This window comes from Eptesicus fuscus, chromosome 13 (assembly GCF_027574615.1).
Source record: "Eptesicus fuscus isolate TK198812 chromosome 13, DD_ASM_mEF_20220401, whole genome shotgun sequence".
Taxonomy (NCBI): Eukaryota; Metazoa; Chordata; class Mammalia; order Chiroptera; family Vespertilionidae; genus Eptesicus; species Eptesicus fuscus.
In genome coordinates this window covers 79,512,120-79,522,418 of record NC_072485.1, presented here as the reverse complement: position 1 = coordinate 79,522,418, position 10,299 = coordinate 79,512,120, and the positions used below count along the sequence as shown (strand labels likewise).

The window sequence follows — 10,299 nt, the reverse complement described above, 5'->3', positions numbered from 1 at the left end:
TGCGGCTCTAGTCAGTGCTGCCCACCATTCCCGTAGGATGCTGCCCCGTCCACTAGCGCCCTTCGGTCCCACGAACTGTCCTGGACCCCACGGCCCCCCTTGCCTCTGCCAGCTGCCACCTCACTCTTCCCTGCCCCGAGTGGCGACAGGCAGCTTTCGCCCGCGCCCGGAGCTGCACACGCCTGAAGGGACTGGCCTGGAGGCCGCTGCCCCATCAAGGTCAAGACAATCGGTGATCCTGAGCGTCCCTAACGCACCGCCCTCTGCCGGGCCTGTGGCTCCTCACAGAACCCTTGACTCTCCCTTTCCTCCCCAGGCCCCTGGAGCCTCCCTGGAGGGCCTCGCCCCGAAGCTAGGGTCGGGCTTCCGGGTTCTCCCCTAAGGAGGAAGCCACCTTGGGCCGGTGTGGGGTAGAGGCCTGATGACCCCGGAAGTAGTTGGCCGCATGCTAGGAGGTGAGTGGGGCTACAGAGGCCCCAGACTGGTGCAATTCATGACCTGTAGACTTATTTATTTGCCTTTCACAGTGTCTAACATTTTTAAATTTAACTTACAATATCTGAAAGTCAGCTGATTTTATGTTAAAATTCAATGTGTGGTTTTGCTTCAAACATTGGGGAGAGCCGAGCCGGTGTGGTTCAGTGATTGAATTTCGGCCTAGGAACCAAGAGGTTCCGGTTTGATTCCCAGTCAGGGCACATGCCCTAGTTGGGGCTCAATCCCTAATAGGAGGCGTTTCTCTCATTGATGTTTCTCTCTCTCTCCCTCTCCCTTCCTCTCTAAAAAATCAATTAAAAATAATTTTTAATTGAGGCGATCTGGGGACAATGGGCCTGTGTTCCCACATGCCAACAATCTGCCATAGCTGAGAAGTGGCTGCTCTCTTTGGAAGGCTCTAGAATTTGCTATGGTCCTCAAAGCCAATGTCAGTTACCATTTATCATCAGGCTTGAGCTATTGTTTCTTATAGTAAAAGGTCAACTCTCTTTTTGCACCTATGTCTCTGTCAAAAGTGGGAAAACGAAAGGTGGATTGAGAGCATTGCATGTTTCAAGAAAAGTGGGAAGGAGCGTATTTCCTTGTGGAAGTAAAGACTAGCCCTGTGTGTTCAATATGTAACCAAACTTTGTGTCCAAAGAATACAGCTTAAGGCAACATAATGAAACAAACCATAGTAAGAATTTTGACTGGTACACAGAAAAGATGCGTGAGACCCAGAAACAAGGAGGCATGGATCAGACTGTCGGGCCTCAGAGGGAGGGTAGGGGAGGGTAGGGGTAAAGGGGAGAGATCAACCAAAGGATTTGTGTGCATGCATATGAGCCTAACCAGTGGTTAAGGACAACAGAGGGGTGGGGGCATGCGTGGGGAGGGGTGTGGGATGGGAATGGGGGGGATGAGGACAAATATGTGATACCTTAATCAATAAGAAATTTAAAAAATAAATAAAAAGAAAAACTTAATGAGCTCAAAAAAGGTCTAAATCTACTTCACCATTTATCATCGAATAAAAACAAAATAAGTGATGCTGCTGTGAAATGCAGTTATGTAAAAAGTGAAAAAAATTGCCCGAGCATAAAAACCTTTTACAGATGGTGAGTTTATAAAAGTCTGTCTGCTGAGGCAGCGGAAATCATGTGTCCTGAACAGAAACAAGCATTTGCAAACATAAGTCTAACTGGAAACACTGTTGATCAGAGAGTAAAAGATATGGCTGAAAACTTACAACTTGCAAAAAAAAAGTGGAGTTCTTTGTGACATTTTCTATTGCAGTTCATGAGAACACATATATAAATAACACGAGCCACTTAATTATATTTATCCGTGTTGTTGTTGAGAATTTTGACATCACTGAAGAACTTTTGGACATGGTACTCATAAGAGACCCAACATCTGAAAATGACTTATTTTTGTATGTTGAGAAAAGTCTTGAAAATTAGTAGACTGGTCAAAATTAGTAAGTGTGACCACAGATGGTGCTCCTGCAATGGTCTGTGATAACATTGGACTTGTTGCAAACCTTAAATCCAAGGTCGAAATGTTTTGCAGGGATGCAGAACTTAAATCCATTCACTGAATTATTCACCAGAAATTGTTTTGTACTAAAAACTTAAAACTAGAACATGTCATAGATGTAATGATTAACACAGTGAACTGGTTACGCTCTTGGGCCTGCAACCACAGACAAGTCAGTGCTTTGCTTGAGGAATTAAATGCACAATATGGTAACCTGCTTTACCATACGAAGGTCAGGTGGCTTAGTCATGGCATGATGCTGAAGAGATTTTTTGAATTGAGAATAGAGATTTATTCTTGTCATCCAAGGGCAAATCCCTCCCCTGGCTCAGATATTGGATCAGAGACTTGGCCTTTTGGTTGACATTATAAATCATTTAAACGCTGAATATTTCTCCTCAAATACGTTCACAAGTAGCTACACAAGTGTATGACTCAGTTTGCTCTTTCCTAGCAAAATTGAATCTTTGGGAAACTCATTTAGCAGTAAATAACCTGGCTCATTTTCCTACACTGAAATCAGTTTCCAGAAATGAAAGTGATGGTTGGCTTAATCTACATCCCCAAAATTGTAGAGTTGAATTCCAGAAAAGGTTCTCTGATTCCAAACATTATGTAAGTGAACTCACATTGTTCAGCTCACCTTTCTCAATTAACATTGCTAGTGTTAAAGAAGAATTACAAACGGAAGTTATTGAACTGCAGTGTAATGCGGTACTGGAAATGAAATATGATGACATTGGAATGCCAGAATTCTATAAATACCTCAGCAAGAGTTACCCAAGCAATGGCATGGAAACCATTGTGCAAAGATTCTGTCCATGTTTGGAAGCACCTATGTCTGTGAACAGTTGTTTTCTGTTGTGAAATAGAAACGAAATTTTGTTTCCAGTTAAAGGATGCAAGATTGAATTCCATTCTACACATTGCATCTCGAAATAGGAGACCAGACATTAACATCTTGATGCCGGAAAAAAGGTGTCAGGTTTCTGGTTCTAAGTCAAAGGAGTAAGAGGTTATGAAAGATTTTAATAATGAAAGATTTCTAGTTTTCAATGTATATTTTTAAATTTTATCTTTGAAATATCCAGTATTATAAATTTTGTATGTGTTTTGCTTGCACTGTGGTCCAATAAAAAAAATTGTTTAGATCCCCGCCCCCCACACACACACATTTGATTTTTTCATATACTGGCTTATTGTACTTGTTTTTGTAACCTACTTGGCTACCCAAACTTAGTTTGAGACTTCTGCCTAATGGAGTTAGTTACCATAATTAGTGTGTATACTCACACACACACACACACACACACACACACACACACACACATGTGCCATGTCAGCACAGCCACGGGTTCGGTGAGCCTGAGGAGAGGTAGTGAAGGATTAAAGGAAAGACAGACAAAGAGAATACAGCTGGGGCGGTGGATCTCCTGTGCCTGAGTGAGGCCACAGAGAAGGATCCAGCCAGCAAGCTGAGGCTTTATTTTATAGTCAGAGATAAACAAGGTAGTGGTCAACATAGTTACAATGTTCTTGTGAGTTTCACTTGTTTTGGCAGCACTTGCTGCACCTCCCATAGCCCATTAGCTACCCAGGAAGGATCTAGGGAGCATATGGTTAAGCTTAATTATGCTAAGAAAGCTCTGCCTTCTAAGCTGGGACTTGTTTTTGGCTCTGCCACAGGTCAATCTGAGGCTTAACTCTATAGCTGCTCCCTACACACACACACACACACACACACACACACACACACACACACACACACATCTATATATATAAAAGCCCAGCGATCGGAATGGTGGAACGACCAGAACGACCAGTGGCTATGATGCACACTGCTATTCTGTGTACAACAAAGTGTATTTCAAAAACAAAGACTTTTTCAGACATATAAATGCTAAAGCATGTATCTCCGGCAGAGCCACACTACAATGAATGTTAAAGGAAGTCCTTCAGATGGAAGGGAAACTACACAAGTTGGAAATGTGGATAGACAAAAAGGAGTAAAGAATACCAGAAATGCTGAAACCGGTTTTGCTCAGTGGATAGAGCGTCGGCCTGCGGACTCAAGGGTCCCAGGTCCGATTCCGGTCAAGGGCATGTATGTTGATTGCGGGCACATCCCCAGTGGGGAGTGTGCAGGAGGCAGCTGATTGATGTTTCTCTCTCATCGATGTTTCTAACTCTCTATCCCTCTCCCTTCCTCTCTGTAAGAAATCAATAAAATATAGTTTAAAAAAAAAAAAGAATACCAGAAATGACGACTATATGGCTAAAAGACTTTAGAAGAGAATTGACTATATAAGAAAAAAACAATGTACAGCAGGTCCTCAAATGATGTCATCTTGTTATAACGTTGATGAGGGGGAAAATTAATTCCTGGCTAAGGCCACTGTCCTGTGACCAGGAAGCAGACCCAGTGGAGAGGTGCATGCTCCAGGGCCCCACAGGAGGCCATAAAGAATGTCGAGTCTCTAATTGAAAACACCAGCTCGTGGCCTCTCCTGCCCATGGCTGACGTTGTCTCCCAATAGCATGTGGGGCTAGAAGGCTCCGGGACACTGGGAGAGCTCAGCAGAGCTCAGCCGGAAAATGGAAAAGCACTAGAACCAGGGACACCAAGCAAATATGAGGCACATGAGCGAGCGGAGCTGCAGAAAGAAGGCCCCGTAGGCCACAAACTGGTCCATGTACTGTTAGCCCCCAGTTACGGAGCGTGGGAAATCAGTCAGGGTCATCCTGTCCTCATCTTTGAGTTGGGGCTAAGCTTGGCCTTCCCTCCCACCTCAGAGTTTCCTGAACGCTCACTGAACTTCCACACCAGACTCCTACGGCCCATCTCTTTCCTTGTCCTATGACCCCTTGACTGTCACATCCTCTTTGCATTTCTTCTAGCCTGGTCTGTTTTGCTTTGACCTTGACACAGGCCTTGCAGTTTCATGATGGTCTGATGACTCTAGTATTTGGCTAACTCTGAAATACCTCCAGGAACCTCCCGTGAAGCCCTGTGGTCCCTTCCAGGTTGTAGCATCCCACAGCATGAATAAATCACAGTAAACTGTCCATTTTTAATACTTGTTAAACCATTTTAACAAGCATTTCCTGTTTATTATCCTATATAATAAAAGGCCAATATGCAAATTGTCCCCTCTACCAGGAGTTCCACTGGGAGTTCAACCAGGAGTTCAACCAGGGGGCGGGGCTGGCCTGCCAACCGCCTGCAGCCCCTCCCCTCAGCTGGCCCTACCCCCGATCACCTCCCCCATCCTGATCGGGGACAGGGTCAGCCCGCCAACCACTCGCAGCCTGATCAGCCCTGATTGGGGTGAGCCAGCTGGACCCCACCTGTGCACAAATTTGTGCACCGGGCCTCTAGTATACAATAAAAAACAGTTCTCCAGGTGATGTGACAAGGCCAGTCTGAAAAGGAAGGCAGAGGGTAACAGAGCCTGAAGGTGGAGGGAGAGCTGTGGTGTGCACGGGCCACCTCGGCCAGAGGCCTAGACCACCTCTGTGTTTTAAAGTTAAACAATACAATAAATACTCCCTTTTGGGTTAGGGTGGGGGTTTCAGATGAAATAGGAGGAGGTCTGTTAGACCTAGACTTTGACCTTGCATGTCATGCTGCCACGCCTGAGCTAGTGGACTCCAGCAAGTCATAATGGGATTTGAGCCTATCTCTTTTTTATTTTTAAAAAATATTTTTATTGATTTCAGAGAGGAAGGGAGAGGGAGAGAGAGATAGAAACATCATTGGAGAGAGAATCATTTATCAGCTGCCTTCTGCATGCCCTACACTGGGGATCGAACCCACAACCGGGCATGCCCTGATGGGAATTGAACCATGACCTCCTGGTTCATAGGTCGACACTCAACCACTGAGCCAACTGGCTGGCTTGGGCCTGTCTCTTGAAGGTAAAAAATAAACCAGACATAGACCTGACCTGACACTGAGGAGCAAGAAATCTGAAATCTAGACCAGCTATCTTTACTTCCTCACTGGGGACCTTGAGCCTGGCCTGGCTGTCTCTGTGCCTCTGTTTCCCAGGGCTACGGAGAGGCTGAGCGGGTGAAGGTTTTGCCCCCTGTGGGGAGCAGGTGTCCCCCTGCCCACACTGCTGGGCTGCACCACAGGCATCAGCTCCTCAGGGGGCAGTGCGCTCCTCAAAGCAACTCCCTGGGGCAGAAAGGTCTTATGACTCAACACACATTCATTTGCCAACTAATGAAATGATGAGACACAGGAGGCCAGGCCTCCCCACCAGCTCCCACTGACTTCCGGTGGGGCCCGAAGAGCTCTGGGCTCCATCTCTAGGCAATGCCCGGCCTTGCCTGGCGGGTGGCATGAGTACTTCCCCTTCCTGCACCAAGCATGGTCCCAGCTTCGACATTCTGGAAAGCCCCTCTAGGGGTACAGACTTTTCATTTTTGCAGTGAAGCGTTCCTTTGTGGCCCCCACTCAGAGCAGTGCGGGGTCACAGCCTGGACCCTTCCTGTGTCTGGGCCTGGAACTCAAGCCATGGGTCTGGCTATGGACACAGGCTTCTAGCCTGGCTCTCCACAAGGCTTGAGCCAGGACACTGGCCATGGGCCTGGCCGGCCCCACACCTCTCTGTGGGCCTCAGTCTCACCTTGTCAGAGAGCTGCCATGTAGAAATTATTATCCCACCTCCAGACCAAGCCCCGTCTGGAATGTTCTGCCCAATTTATTCACCAACTCATCCTTCCGGGCCCAACTGAAGTCCTACCCCCTCACGGAAGCCTCCCCCTGCTCGTGACCGTCTCCCTGACGCAGGTTCCCAGTGCCGGGTGCACAGCCCAAGCTGCGTCACAGCTATTTATAGATGTGTTCAGCTCTCTGACTCAGCCCCAAAAGCAAGTTCCAGAAATATGCTTACAAAGGGAGAGGAGAAGCCTGGGACAGCGCAGTGCTGTTGCCTAGTGGGGTGGGGTGAGGGGTGTTTGTACTTTTGCTTTATACATTCATCATTGTTCATAAAATATATCAGTATAACAGGTTTAAATAGCACAACGTTTTGTTTTAAATGTTTGTTATAAAATACCAAAATCTTTCATAACTTTCTACATAGAACCTTACACATTTCTTAAATTTATTTCTACATATGTTATGGCTTGTGTTGCTGTGTTAATGGTTAAAAAAATAAGGTAGGTCTCATGTACCAAAATAGATCTCCAGCCCTATTTTTTAATGTGAGAAACCAAGTTGCAAGAATATCTTCAGTATATCTTTTTTTTTAAATATATTTTATTGATTTTTCACAGAGAGGAAGGGAGAGGGATAGAGAGCCAGAAACATCGATGAGAGAGAGATATCGACCAGCTGCCTCCTGCACATCCCCCACGGGGGATGTGCCCGCAACCAATGTACATGCCCTTGACCGGAATCGAACCTGGGACCTTCCAGTCCGCAGACCGACGCTCTATCCACTGAGCCAAACTGGTTTCGGCAGTATATCTTTTATGAAAACAATCCCCCAACCACTAAAGTGATAAGACATTTTTAAAAATATATTTTATTGATTTTTTACAGAGAGGAAGGGAGAGGAATAGAGAGAAACATTGATGAGAGAGAAATATCGATCAGCTGCCTCCTGCACACCCCCCACTGGGGATGTGCCCGCAACCAAGATACATGCCCTTGACTGGAATCAAACCTGGGACCCTTCAGTCTGCAGGCCGACACTCTATCCACTGAGCCAAACTGGTCAGGGCGATAAGACATTTTTATATATGTATATTCATATATACACATATATCAAATAGGTTGTATATATAGGTGTATAAATATATATTTGTGTGATATGTATATATAAACATATACAAGCATAATGTATAATATATGATGTGTATATAAATGAGTATGTGGATCCTACATACTGCAATATATATGAGATATTACATAATATATTAAATATGCAGAATAACTAGTCAACTTTAGGACAGGCCTAGGATGGGAGGTGATTATACAAGGGACTTTGTACTATTTAAATTTTACAACAAGAAAGCACCCATGTACTTGAGTATTTATTTTTTTTTAGAGAGAGAGAGAGGAGGGGGATAGAGAGAGAAAGAGAAACATCGATTTTTGTTGTTCCACTTATTCATGCAGAATCTTTACACCCATGTCTTCAAGGAGGTTGTATGTGCCCTGACTGGGGATCGAATTGACAACCTTGGTGTATTGGGATGACGCTCTAACCAATTGAATTATCTGGCCAGGGCTGTACTTGAGTATTCTATATAAATAATAATAACAACAAATCACAGGTGGAGCCAGGAAGCCTGAGGTAGGAGAGGCAGTGTTTCAGGGGAGCCCGTGAGACTCATTTCTGCAACAAGGAGTAATTGGCTCTGGCCGCTGCGTCCAATTGGACATCTCTGTGAGAGTCTCCCAAAGTGTCGCAGTATATAATTTTCAAAGCTGAGGCATGACTTCCTTAACATAGAGAATGGGTCAGAGATCACTTAACTCCTTAAGGAGGGTACCAGTATGGGGAAGAGCTAGTTTAAAGAGAACTGGAGAGACAGAAGTATTTAACGGCACCAAAACAAAAGGACTGGCGTAAGATTCCTTAGGTACGCCTACCAAACTAGCCGGTGACCTACAGGGAGGTCAGACCCTCTTTTCTACCTGACAGTTATTTACGTTTTATCAATTTGCTTATCACCAGCTTGGGACTGGCAGTCATCCTTTTGCCTTATTTTCAAATTGAGTCATTTTTAAAAAATATATTTTTATTGATTTCAGAGAGGAAGGGAGAGGAAGAAAGAGATAGAAACATCAATGAAGAAAGAGAATCATTGATCAGCTGCACGCTCCCAACTGGTGATCAAGCCCGCAACCCAGGTATGTGCTCTTGACCGGAATTGAACCCGGGACCCTTTGGTCCACAGGCGGATATTCTATCCACTGAGCCAAACCAGCTAGGGCTGAAATAATTCTTTCTTAACAGGAGAGTGTGACGTAACCCCTTCTCCGAATCTTCTCTGCCGAGTTAGCTTTCCCAGAGCTACTTGTCTGAGAGTGGAGGGTGGACTGAGCACACTTGGTGGCCGCAGTCTGAGATCTGAGGAGACACTCTGGGTCTGTGTCACTGGTTCCCTTGTCTTGAGGCCTGAGCTGGGCCCCAGGAAGCAAGAATGAGTCAGCTTTCTCCCTAAGGTTAGGGAGCCCTGCAACAGAATCTTTACACCCATGTCTTCAAGGAGGCTGCAGGCTGAGCTGATCTAAGGACTGTTGATGTAAGAAAGGTCCAAAGCTGCAGAGAATTTTGAGTGGGGTGGGAGCGCCCAGGGTCTCTGCCCTGGCTTTACAGATTAGGAAACCAAAGACTTCCAGGCTGCGGAGGGGAATCTAGAGGCAGAAAAGGGCTCTAGAAAGCAACCCTCATAACTGGGGTACAGATGCAAGGGTGGAGGAGAGGGGGGTCAGGACTGACGGGAGGGAGTGTCCCAGGCTTGGAGGAAGGATGGGGGGAACATCCTGGGAGGGGAGGGGAGGACAACTCAGGAGCATGTGTGTCAGAGCAGAGCAGAGCCCCGCACGGCTCCGGTGCTCTGAGTGGCTGTGAGTCCGTGTATTCTTCTAAATTCTCCCATCGACTACGCCAGGCCTGGTCCTTCTCGAACCCTGCCCACTGTACTAATTGCTGGGGACTTAGTCCAAGTTCCTCCTTTATTCTCTGCTCACTAGTTACAGGTCAGTTCTCGGCGGCGGGGCAGATGGAGAAGCCATGAGAGGCTGTGGCTGTATAAGAAGGAGGCTTTATTGCAGAAGCCAATGCCACAGAGCCATCAGGCTAGAACAGTCCTCACAGCAAAGTCCATACAGGCAGGCAGCCGGACACCGGCTGGGAACACACACCTTCCTCACACAGCAGCTTTAGTCTCTGTGCCCACAGCTGGTATCTGAACAGCCGCATGCTGCCCAGACTCACCCCTCACATGGAGCGGTACTTGAGCTCTGGCTCAGCAGCTTCTCCTGTCTCTCCTGCCCAGCCGCTCTCTCTAGCAGACTTCTTTGCACACCCCATCCGACAAGCTGGTCAGTAACCTACTTTTTACCCTATTTAGACAAAGAAGGCTTCCTGCCAGTAGTTACATCAATCGCATTGGCTACTGGAGGGCACACTGTACCGTGTCCTGCATCTGCTTGGTGTCTTGGCCTGATTATGGTTCCCAGGCTCAGAGTCCTTGAACATCCCGTTTAGGCACATGCCCAGAGCGGCCTGTGGCCATTCTGGTGTGTGGATAACAAGG

At 46.4% G+C, this 10,299-nt stretch overlaps 1 long non-coding RNA gene across 1 annotated transcript in view; it reads left to right on the top strand.

The window, feature by feature from the left end:
- Positions 1-204: 204 nt before the first annotated feature.
- LOC114233544 (uncharacterized) overlaps positions 205-10,299 on the top strand; it is a 33,569-nt gene continuing 23,474 nt past the window's right edge. The window contains exons 1-2 of the long non-coding RNA XR_008557874.1: positions 205-219; positions 317-455. This is a non-coding gene — a long non-coding RNA (uncharacterized LOC114233544). The remainder of the gene's footprint in view (positions 220-316; positions 456-10,299) is intronic.